Source organism: Oncorhynchus gorbuscha, linkage group LG21, assembly GCF_021184085.1.
Source record: "Oncorhynchus gorbuscha isolate QuinsamMale2020 ecotype Even-year linkage group LG21, OgorEven_v1.0, whole genome shotgun sequence".
NCBI lineage: Eukaryota > Metazoa > Chordata > Actinopteri > Salmoniformes > Salmonidae > Oncorhynchus > Oncorhynchus gorbuscha.
In genome coordinates this window covers 15,111,351-15,123,727 of record NC_060193.1, presented here as the reverse complement: position 1 = coordinate 15,123,727, position 12,377 = coordinate 15,111,351, and positions in this window count along the sequence as shown.

The following is a 12,377-nucleotide window of genomic DNA, read 5'->3' as shown; positions in this document are numbered from 1 at the left end:
CAGCAACAAGTCAATTTGATGGAAAAACATCTCTGATCTATTATTATATTATATTATAAAATCTGCATGTTTTTATGCACATTTTTGAATATGCACATAAAAATCTGTCACCAACTGGATGGAAACCTAGCTATTGACACCCAAAAGACTGGCAAGTGCTCTATAGTCCAGTGTCACTTTGATTGCCTGCACATCACGGTTCACCAGCAGCCCCATACGTCTAAAGAATAAACTACACACCAGCCTAAACAAGCTTGTAAGAATTGTACTTTAACTCCCCCCTCATATTCATCTGGATGTCAAGCATATGTTTTGTCTGTACCTCTGTAATGTGTCTGTATCTCTGTAATTGTATATGTATTTATGTCAAAAAAACAATAACAGGGATCACAATGGAAATGTGTCCCCGACTTTATTGCGCAATCTTGGGTATGAGGATACAAGCTTGGCACACCTTTATTTGGGGAGTTTCTCCCATTCTTCCTCGTCTCTCCAGAGATGTTCGTTCATACAGTGCATTCGGAAAGTATTCAGACCCCTTGACTTTTTCCACATTTTGTGACTTTACAGCCTTATTCTAACATTTATTAAATCGTTTTTTCCCTTTATCAATCTACACACAGTACCCCATAATGACAAAGCAAAACCAGGTTGGATGGAGAGTATCGATGCACAACTATTTTCAGGTCTCTCAAGAATGTTTGATCAGGTTCAAGTCCGGGGTCTGGCTGGGCCACTCATGGATATTCAGACTTGTCCCGAAGCTACTCCCGACTTGTCTATGCTGTGTGCTTAGGTTCATTGTCCTGTTGGAAGATGAACCTTCGCCCCAGTCTGAGGTCCTGTGCGCTCTGGAGCAAGGTTTCATCAAGGATCTCTCTGTACTTTGCTCCGCTCATCTTTCCCTCGATCCTGACTAGTCCCCCAGTACCTGCCGCTGAAAAACATCCCCACAGCTTCATCTTCATAAGACCTGAGAATCGTCTCATGGTCTGTCCTGTCGTGTTTTTGCCTTCATCAGATGCTGCGTGTGAGCAGGTGTCTCTATCAACTACGGCCTGCGCCTACCCGAAGCGACCTGCAGTCTGTGGCCGCTTCTCCAGTTATTCCCCTCTACAGACTAGAGGATTTTTGTTATTCCCTGTTTGGACTTAAATAAACTCTGTTTCTGTTAAGTCGCTTTTGGAGTCCTCTTTCACCTGCATGATAGAAGGAACCGACCAAGTAATGGACCCAGCGACTTCAGACGCTCGTTACACTGCCGTCGAGATCCAAGGAGCCATGCTCGGCAGACACGAGCAGGAATTGTCTGCTGCTCGCCATGCCGTGGAGAACCTGGCCGCTCAGGTTTCCGACCTCTGGACAGTTCAGAGTCTCGTCTCGTGCCACCTGTTACTTCCTGGCCTGCCGAGCATCCAGAACCTAGGGTTAATAACCCACCTTGCTACTCGGGCAGCCCACTGAGTGCCGCTCCTTTCTCACGCAGTGTGAGATTGTGTTCTCTCTCAACCCAACACATACTCTAGAGAGAGCTCGGGTTGCTTACGTCATTTCACTCCTTACTGGCCGGGCTCGAGAATGGGGCACAGCTATCTGGGAGGCAGGGCTGATTGCTCTAACAAGTTCCAGAACTTTAAAGAGGAGATGATTCGGGTTTTTGACCGTTCAGTTTTTGGTAGGGAGGCTTCTAGGGCCCTGGCTTCCTTATGCCAAGGTGAACGGTCCATAACGGATTATTCTATTGAGTTTCGCACTCTTGCTGCCTCTAGTGAGTGGAACGAGCCGGCGCTGCTCAAGCTCGTTTTCTGGAGGGACTCCACGCAGTGGTTAAGGATGAGATTCTCTCCCGGGAGGTTCCTTCAGATGTGGACTCTTTGATTGCTCTCGCCATCCGCATAGAACGACGGGTAGATCTTCGTCACCGGGCTCGTGGAAGAGAGCTCGCATCAACGGTGTTTCCCTGCTCCGCATCGCAACCATCTCCCTCCTCTGGCTTTGAGACTGAGCCCATGCAGCTGGGAGGGATTCGCATCTCGACTAAGGAGAGGGAACGGAGGATCACCAACCGCCTGTGCCTCTATTGCGGAGTTGCTGGACATTTTGTTAATTCATGTCCAGTAAGAGGCCAGAGCCCATCAGTAAGCGGAGGGCTACTGGTGAGCGCTACTACTCTGGTCTCTTCATCTAGATCTTGTACTACTATGTCGGTCCATCTACGCTGGACCGGTTCGGGTGCTACATGCAGTGCCTTGATTGACTCTGGGGCTGAGGGTTGTTTCATGGACGAAGCATGGGTTCGGAAACATAACATTCCTTTCAGACCGTTAGACAAGCCTACGCCCATGTTTGCCTTAGATGGTAGTCATCTTCCCAGTATCAGATTTGAGACACTACCTTTAACCCTCACAGTATCTGGTAACCACAGTGAGACTATTTCTTTTTTGATTTTCCGTTCACCGTTTACACCTGTTGTTTTGGGTCATCCCTGGCTAGTATGTCATAATCCTTCTATTAATTGGTCTAGTAATTCTATCCTATCCTGGAACGTTTCTTGTCATGTGAAGTGTTTAATGTCTGCCATCCCTCCCGTTTCTTCTGTCCCTACTTCCCAGGAGGAACCTGGCGATTTGACAGGAGTGCCGGAGGAATATCATGATCTGCGCACGGTCTTCAGTCGGTCCCGAGCCAACTCCCTTCCTCCTCACCGGTCGTATGATTGTAGTATTGATCTCCTTCCGGGGACCACTCCTCCTCGAGGTAGACTATACTCTCTGTCGGCTCCCGAACGTAAGGCTCTCGAGGATTATTTGTCTGTGTCTCTTGGCGCGGTACCATAGTGCCTTCTTCTTCTCCGGCCGGGCGGGGTTCTTTTTTGTTAAGAAGAAGGACGGTACTCTGCGCCCCTGCGTGGATTATCGAGGCTGAATGACATAACGGTTAAGAATCGTTATCCGCTTCCCCTTATGTCATAAGCCTTCGAGATTCTGCAGGGAGCCAGGTGCTTTACTAAGTTGGACCTTCGTAACGCTTACCATCTCGTGCGCATCAGAGAGGGGACGAGTGGAAAATGGCGTTTAACACTCCGTTAGGGCATTTTGAGTACCGGGTTCTGCCGTTCGGTCTCGCCAATGCGCCAGCTGTTTTTCAGGCATTAGTTAATGATGTTCTGAGAGACATGCTGAACATCTTTGTTTTTGTCTATCTTGACGATATCCTGATTTTTCTCCGTCACTCGAGATTCATGTTCAGCACGTTCGACGTGTTCTACAGCGCCTTTTAGAGAATTGTCTCTACGTAAAGGCTGAGAAGTGCTCTTTTCATGTCTCCTCCGTTACTTTTCTCGGTTCCGTTATTTCCGCTGAAGGCATTCAGATGGATTCCGCTAAGGTCCAAGCTGTCAGTGATTGGCCCGTTCAAGGTCACGTGTCGAGGTTGCAGCGCTTTTTAGGTTTCGCTAATTTCTATCGGCGTTTCATTCGTAATTTCGGTCAAGTTGCTGCCCCTCTCACAGCTCTTACTTCTGTCAAGACGTGTTTTAAGTGGTCCGGTTCCGCCCAGGGAGCTTTTGATCTTCTAAAAGAACGTTTTACGTCCGCTCCTATCCCTCGTTACTCCTGACGTCACTAGACAATTCATTGTCGAGGTTGGCCTTCAGAGGTAGGCGTGGGAGCCATTCTATCCCAGCGCTTCCAGTCTGACGATAAGGTTCATCCTTGCGCTTATTTTTCTCATCGCCTGTCGCCATCTGAGCGCAACTACGATGTGGGTAACCGTGAACTGCTCGCCATCCGCTTAGCCCTAGGCGAATGGCGACAGTGGTTGGAGGGCGACCGTTCCTTTTGTCGTTTGGACAGACCATAAGAACCTTGAGTACATCCGTTCTGCCAAACGACTTAATGCCCGTCAAGCTCGTTGGGCGTTGTTTTTCGCTCGTTTCGAGTTTGTGATTTCTTACCGTCCGGGTAGCAAGAACACCAAGCCTGATGCCTTATCCCGTCTGTTTAGTTCTTCTGTGGCTTCTACTGATCTCGAGGGGATTCTTCCTTATGGGCGTGTTGTCGGGTTGACAGTCTGGGGAATTGAAAGACAGGTTAAGCAAGCACTCACGCACACTGCGTCGCCGCGCGCTTGTCCTAGTAACCTCCTTTTCGTTCCTGTTTCCACTCGTCTGGCTGTTCTTCAGTGGGCTCACTCTGCCAAGTTAGCTGGTCATCCCGGTGTTCGAGGCACTCTTGCGTCTATTCGCCAGCGCTTTTGGTGGCCGACTCAGGAGCGTGACACGCGTTTCGTGGCTGCGTGTTCAGACTGCGCGCAGAAGAAGTCTGGTAATTTTTTTCTGCTTCTGCTCCTGGTCTTGCTGGGTCTCAGTCTGTTCCCTGCCATCGCATCTCTCCTGTTCTTGTTCCTGCCCTTGCTGTGTCTCAGTCTGTCCCTAGTTCTCATTTTTTTTTTTAGAGTAGTACCCTAGTTTCCCTTTTTATCGTTTTCGTTACGGTCCTGAGGAGAGGAGTTGGGTTCTTTCTCGGGACGTGCTGGACCGTTTGATCTATGATTTCCTCCGTTGCCGCCAGTGTTCCTCCTCGAGAGCGCCAGGAGCGCTCGGTGAGTGGGGGTACTGTCATGTTTTGTCTTATATCATCTTGTCATTTTGCTTTTCCTTCTGTTCGTTTCCCCTGCTGGTCTTATTAGGTTCGTTCCTTTTTCTATCCCTCTCTCTCCCCTCCCTCTCTCTCCTCTCTCTATCGTTCCTGCTCCCAGCTGTTCCTATTCCCTAATCATCATTTAGTCTTCCCACACCTGTTCCCGATCCTTTCCCCCTGATTAGAGTCCCTATTTATTCCTTTGTGTTCCGTTCCTGTCCCGTCGGTTCCTTGTTTAGTATTCACCATGCTGTGATTGCGTTTCGCCCTGTCCTGTCGTGTTTTTGCTGTGATTGTGTATCGCCCTGTCCTGTCGTGTTTTTTGCCTTCATCAGATGCTGCGTGTGAGCAGGTGTCTCTATCAACTACGGCCTGCGCCTACCCGAAGCGACCTGCAGTCTGTGGCCGCTTCTCCAGTTATTCCCCTCTACAGACTAGAGGATTTTTGTTATTCCCTGTTTGGACTTAAATAAACTCTGTTTCTGTTAAGTCGCTTTTGGGTCCTCTTTCACCTGCATGATACAAGCGGGCTGTTATGTGCATTTTACTGAGGAGTGGCTTCCGTCTGGCCACTCTACCATAAAGGCCAGATTGGTGGAGTGCTGCAGAGATGGTTGTCCTTCTGGAAGGTTATCCCATCTCCACAGATGAACTCTGGAGCACTCCCAGAGTGACCATCAGGTTCTTGGTCACCTCCTTGACTAAGGCCCTTCTCTCCGATTGCTCAGTTTGGCCGGGCGGCCAGCTCTAGGAAGAGTCTTGGTGGTTCCAAACGAATTCAATTTCAGAATGAAGGCCACTGTGTTCTTGGGGACCTTCAATGCTGCATAAAAGTTTTGGTACCCTTCCCCAGATCTGTCTCGACACAATCCTATCTCGTATCTTGGCTTAGAATAAAACACTGTTATTGATCTAACAATCAGATGAATTGATTGAAATATTAAACAGCATAAGATTTGTTTAAAAAAAAATATTAAAAGATGGAGGTGGGCTTAATGGGTATGTGGCCTTAAAATAGGTACCTTACATCGACCATGATCCTTTGCTAGTTACGGCCATTTTCAACATGATCCATAGAGATTTTTTTTTGGTACCATTCAGCCCTATTCAGCAATATGGCGGTGGTATAATGTGGTCCAGGTTCCAGGGACATCACTGGAAATCCAATCCAATATGGCGGTGGTATAATGTGGTCCAGGTTCCAGGGACATCACTGGAAATCCAATCCAATATGGCGGTGGTATAATGTGGTCCAGGTTCCAGGGACATCACTGGAAATCAATCAATATGGCGGTGGTATAATGTGGTCCAGGTTCCAGGGACATCACTGGAAATCAATCCAATATGGCGGTGGTATAATGTGGTCCAGGTTCCAGGGACATCACTGGAAATCCAATCCAATATGGCGGTGGTATAATGTGGTCCAGGTTCCAGGGACATCACTGGAAATCCAATCCAATATGGCGGTGGTATAATGTGGTCCAGGTTCCAGGGACATCACTGGAAATCAATCAATATGGCGGTGGTATAATGTGGTCCAGGTTCCAGGGACATCACTGGAAATCCAATCCAATATGGCGGTGGTATAATGTGGTCCAGGTTCCAGGGACATCACTGGAAATCAATCCAATATGGCGGTGGTATAATGTGGTCCAGGTTCCAGGGACATCACTGGAAATCCAATCAATATGGCTGCCAATACAATGCCATATATGGATGTGTGTGACATCCGAAATCGGTAGCTCTACTCTCATTGATTCTAAGATTTGTTAACTTTTTTTCCCAATGTAGCTCACAACACAGCCATCAAGACATCATGGATTCAATCAATGGATAATCAGAAATGGGTCTAGATAAATAGCTGCTTAGCTAGTTAGCTTGTAAAAAAAATATATATATTTAAATCATTTTAAAAATCTGAATGCGATGCACACAAATTCTATTCACAAAACGATCAGCTGGTGATTGTTTAGCTAACACTAGCTAGCAAGATGAGTGAGGCATATTTCATGTGTTAAACAGGCAGAGTGTTAGAAGTGGTTTTATATTATATATACATATGGTTTTATATTATATATACACATGATGTATATATAATTAAAACCACTTCTAACACTCTTTGCCCTGTTTAACACATGCAATAGGCATATATATAATACTGCACATATACCTAGCTACCTGCTTGTATCTATATTGTAGTCAAGATCAGAGCTCAAGCAAGCTCATTTTGTGACCTAGCTAGCAAAAACAAAAAAACTGTGTGTACCAATGTTAATCGAAAATACAAGAACAACACAACAGGACATTTTCCTTAATCCCACCTGGCCTATCAAGGTCAAGATGGAGCTAGCAGCATATTGCTTGCACCTATCCAATACTTCCAGATCTACACAACATGTTTTATAACGGCTACAGGTTCACTTGGGTTTCAGGGATTAGTGCATATGGACCAAGGTCCAGGGCTCTGAGTCTTGACCCAGATCAACACTGCATTTATGTGGTCTAATGTCCAACGCCACAATAACAACAGACTCTATCTGCTATTAAGTATAGTAGGGCAGCCTATACTAGGGTTAGTAGGGATCAGGCTTTCAAGGCCTGTCATGGCATGTAGGGCATTGGTCACCCACCGTCTTTCTGGAAAACCACAGGGTGTGCAGGCTTCTGTCCCAGCTAACACTATGAGGCAGGGGCGTCACTTTCACTGCCTTCCCCACATTCTGAAAATGCATTTTTGTTCCCCCCCAGTTTATCATTGGAATGTGATACAAAACGAGGAAACGGTGTGCTTTTGGACCATGCGGACACCTCCGAGCGGTCGGGTAGGCTGTATGGAGTGTTTATCCGACTGGATAAATACATATATAATTATGTCCCCCCTCACTTCTGAAACCAAAGTTGCGCCTCTGCTATGAGGACTAATACAGGGTTTGTAAGGGCTGGGCTTGACCCCATTGCTTACCCCAAGACTCTACCTGGTTGAATAGTATCTACTGTCCTGTTTCAGGTAGGCATGCTATGCATGTTGGAGCAAAAACCAAGCCATGAGGTTGAAGAATTGTCCATCGTGCTCCGAGACAGGATTGTGTCGAGGCACAGATCTTGAGAAGGAGCACTCCACCAATCACCCTGCTTGGAGTTTGCCAAAAGGCACCTAAAGACTCTCAGATCATGATAAACAAGATTCTCTGGTCTGATGAAGATTGAACTCTGTGGCCAGAATGCCAAGCGTCACATCTGGAGGAAACCTGGCACCATCCCTACAGTGAAGCATGGTGGTGGCAGCATCATGCCGTGGGGATGTTTTTCAGTGCCAGGGACTGGGAGACTAGTCAGTATCGAGGGAAAGATGAACGGAGCAAAGTACAGAGAGATCCTTGATGAAAACCTGTAAGGTCAACTTGGTTGAAGGCTTTGGCAAACTCTGCTATTATTATAGTGCATATATAATGGTCTTACTTGCATTAGTGGATTTTATTTCATGTCTAGGAGGCTGACCAAGACATTTGTCTTCAACCTGCCCTTTTAACATCCAAGCTGTCTTGGGTCAAGCTTGTGGCCGATGTCTTCCAGCATTCAAAAAGGTGGCAAAACGGTCAGCAACCTTAACTCCAGTATTCCAGAATTGTTCCAGTGTTCTACAGCTGTAATGCCGGTAGAACCATTCAGACTGGGTTGATGATGATGGTCCTTTAGATGTTGATGTACTGAACGAACAGCACCACCAGCAGGTAGAGGAAGAGCAAGAACTCCAACAGCAGGCTGCTGTCCAATGAGAGGTCAGGGCTCCGGGAGTGACGGACAGGTTCTGACGTGATGAGGGCAGAGAATGGCAGTTCCTGCTCCTAGATGGAGTGGGACATACAGGCAGTGGGATTAGTGTCAATGTGTTTTGTGGTGAATAAGCCTAGGTGTCTGTAGTGTCTGGTGTCTCAACTAACATCAAGGCGGTGGCCCGTTCCTGTAGGTTCATGCTCTACAACATCCGCAGAGTACGACCTTGCCTCACACAGGAAGCGGCGCAGGTCCTAATCCAGGCACTTGTCATCTCCCGTCTGGATTACTGCAACTCGCTGTTGGCTGGGCTCCCTGCCTGTGCCATTAAACCCCTACAACTCATCCAGAACGCCGCAGCCCGTCTAGTGTTCAACCTTCCCAAGTTCTCTCACGTCACCCCGCTCCTCCGCTCTCTCCACTGGCTTCCAGTTGAAGCTCGCATCCGCTACAAGACCATGGTGCTTGCCTACGGAGCTGTGAGGGGAACGGCACCTCAGTACCTCCAGGCTCTGATCAGGCCCTACACCCAAATAAGGGCACTGCGTTCATCCACCTCTGGCCTGCTCGTCTCCCTACCACTGAGGAAGTACAGTTCCCGCTCAGCCCAGTCAAAACTGTTCGCTGCTCTGGCTCCCCAATGGTGGAACAAACTCCCTCACGACGCCAGGACAGCGGAGTCAATCACCACCTTCCGGAGACACCTGAAACCCCACCTCTTTAAGGAATACTTAGGATAGGATAAAGTAATCCTTCTCACCCCCCTCCCCCCTTAACATATTTAGATGCACTATTGTAAAGTGGCTGTTCCACTGGATGTCATAAGGTGAATGCACCAATTTGTAAGTCGCTCTGGATAAGAGCGTCTGCTAAATGACTTAAATGTAAAATGTAAATGTAGCCTGGTCATAGATTAGTGATCTTGCCAACTCCATTGCTGTCATTGCCAAGCCAAAACATTTAGCATCACCATGAGGGAAAAAGTGTTGCCATGAGGGCACAAACAGACTGGGACTCAGGGTCTGCAGCAGCGAGGAATGTGTACGTGCGTGAATGTGAGGGAGAGAGAGAGCATGTTGTGGCGAGAGCATGTTGTGGCGAGCACAGAACAGTGGAAGATATCTCTCCTCCTCTGTGTGTGCCATACCTTCTTGCATCTCAGGGGAAATATTTCAGACAAGATATACAATCTCCAATCCCCCTCAGTCACATCAATCATTTATCTGACTAACCTAACCTCTATTATGTTAGAAGTTGGGAGAGAAGATTTACAGGCAGGTATCTTGCATCACAGTGAGGACGGGAAGAAAGAAGATATGGACGTCTTATGGTAGTTGCAGACTGATAGTCAAAAGGGGTCTGATCAAATAGGCTTACACATTTCACTTCCCATGGAGCCTTGTGTAAATAACTAAAGTATGTGTGTGCGTGATGTTAAGCCTGCTTGTTATAGTATAGTACTGTACACTGTCCGTGTGTGTGTGTCTTTCTCTGTGTCGTCCCCCTCATCCATTCCTCACCTGTTCCTGGGTCCATTTCCATTGCCGAGGCTGCCACCTACCAGTGTCTGATGGGAGGGCAGAGCAGAGCGGCTCAGCTGCTATCTACACAGCCCGCCCCGGCCCCGGGCATGGCCTGGCATGGGCACCACCACAACACCCACAGCCACTCCTCCAGTGCAGGCTCCTCCGGCCTCTGCCTCTCCGCCTAGATCAGCACCCAACCCCCAGAGACCACAAGCACCACCTCGCAGCCACTGGGGAAATATGAACGGAAGACGGCATCGGCAATACAACAACAACAGGCCACTACAGAGACGGACAGAGAAGAAGTCGAATAAAGGACAGGGTAATGTTCAGAAGGCACAACAAAGAAGAAAGCAAAGTGAAACAGGAGGCAGAATACCATCTGACCTTCAATGCTTGTTTTGTTATGGTGTGTGCTCTAATGAACACGACCCAGCTTCAATAAAGAACATGCTCAAATCAACAGAGGAGAGCATTAAGAGGGTTGTTCAGGTGGATGGCAATGTACACATTGAACATAGTAGTAGGCCTAATGTAACAAATAGAAATAATAGGATTAATTGCTAGACCTACTGTACTTGTCAGAGAGACACATAAGATAATATCTAGAGAATTCATTCACTTTTGACAATGCTGTTCTCTACAGAACACACCTAGGCTCACACACTTTACAATAACAGACAGGTGAGTGACTACACCTAGATAGAAGAGATAACCAAACCAGATTATCCTAATCACTTTGTGTGCGTGTTTGTGTATGGACAATGGAAGTATGTACAGTGCATTCGGAAAGTATTCAAAACTAGGCCTAATGTTACAAATAGAAATAATAGGATTAATTGCTAGACCTACTGTACTAGCATTACCTATGATCACATGATTTTTGTAAAGTTCATGCAGTCCACATTAGGCGCAAGTCTGACCATTTTTATCCCCATAATGCAACACACTTTGAAAGGCGGTGACCACATGACAAAACTGATCAACGTGCCCAACGTCTATGTTGCCAAGTAGAATACAAAAAAAGTGTGTGTTTTTTCAAGAAGTGTGCTCGCGCGCTTCAGCCTACATTGATTGGCACGTTCACCTGCAAAAGAAAACTGACAGTAGGCCTGATGATCGGTAAACGGTTGTGCTGTTCGAATGAAACTGATTTGAGACCATGTACAGTAGCTATTAGAAGAAAGCGAATAGGCTACTTTAAGTTACAATATGGAAATGTACAAATACCCCGTTTTCTTCGAGGTCCACAGTCTGGATCCAGCACAGAAAGAGAAGATTGAAAAGTACTTTCAGGTTCTCCGTAAATCTGGTGGTGGAAACTGCGGACCGATAGACAATGTTGGTGACAACCTTTACAGGATCGCATTTTTGACCAAACAGGTATGACAATGTTGAAATTAGTATTTGAACTGTACTTGAAACTAAAGGTGAAACGTAAAAAAGTATCTTAAAATGTTTTCCTGTGGATAATTCTGGAACAGTTTCACTTTCACATTTAAAATAGTAAAAATCAATAACTCATGAATTGATTGTCACAGAAACATAAAAATAGAAATGGTTAATTCTATAAAGTATACTTATACAACCTTTGCTTTGACTAAAAAGTCAGTTTTGATTTGATGGAAATACATAACATTTTTCAAATGCAATTTAAAGCTATATAAATCAATAACTAATTCTGCCTTTGTCACAGAATCATCAAACTAGATATGATTTATTTTATATCAGTACATTTTGAATACAAATTCCAGTTTTGATTTGATAGAAATATATAAGATGCCATTAAAAGTGGTATAAATCAATAACTAATTCATGGTTTGTCACAGAAACATCAAACTAGGTATGATTGATTCTATAAATGTCTAGTGTAACGGATGTGAAACGCTAGCTTAGTTAGCGGTGGTGCGTGCTAAATAGCGTTTCAATCGGTGATGTCACTTGCTCTGAGACCTTGAAGTAGTTGTTCCCCTTGCTCTGCAAGGGCCATGGCTTTTGTGGAGCGATGGGTAACGATGCTTCGTGGCTGACTGTTGTTGATGTGTGCAGAGGGTCCCTGGTTCGCGCCCGGGTATGGGCGAGGGGACGGTCTAAAGTTATACTGTTACACTAGCATACTTTTACAACCTTTGTTTTAAGGAAAGTTCCAGTATAATTAAATCAAGTTTTCAAAGCGCTGGCAGTGCATTCAGACTTCTATCACCTGAAGCATGCGCACAAGATGAATATACATGCAAGCTATTCGTACTTGCAGAGCTTGTGCACCTGTATACAGGGTTCTGTTCCTGCTTCAGATGAGTCTGATGGCACCACCACCCATATAGCCGATAATGTCCAACGTAGGGTGTACAGGTACTTCAGATTAGCTCAATGACCATTTACTTAGCCTCTGACGCAGGGAGTAGGAAGCAGGTGCAGTTAGTGAGTTTAATAACAA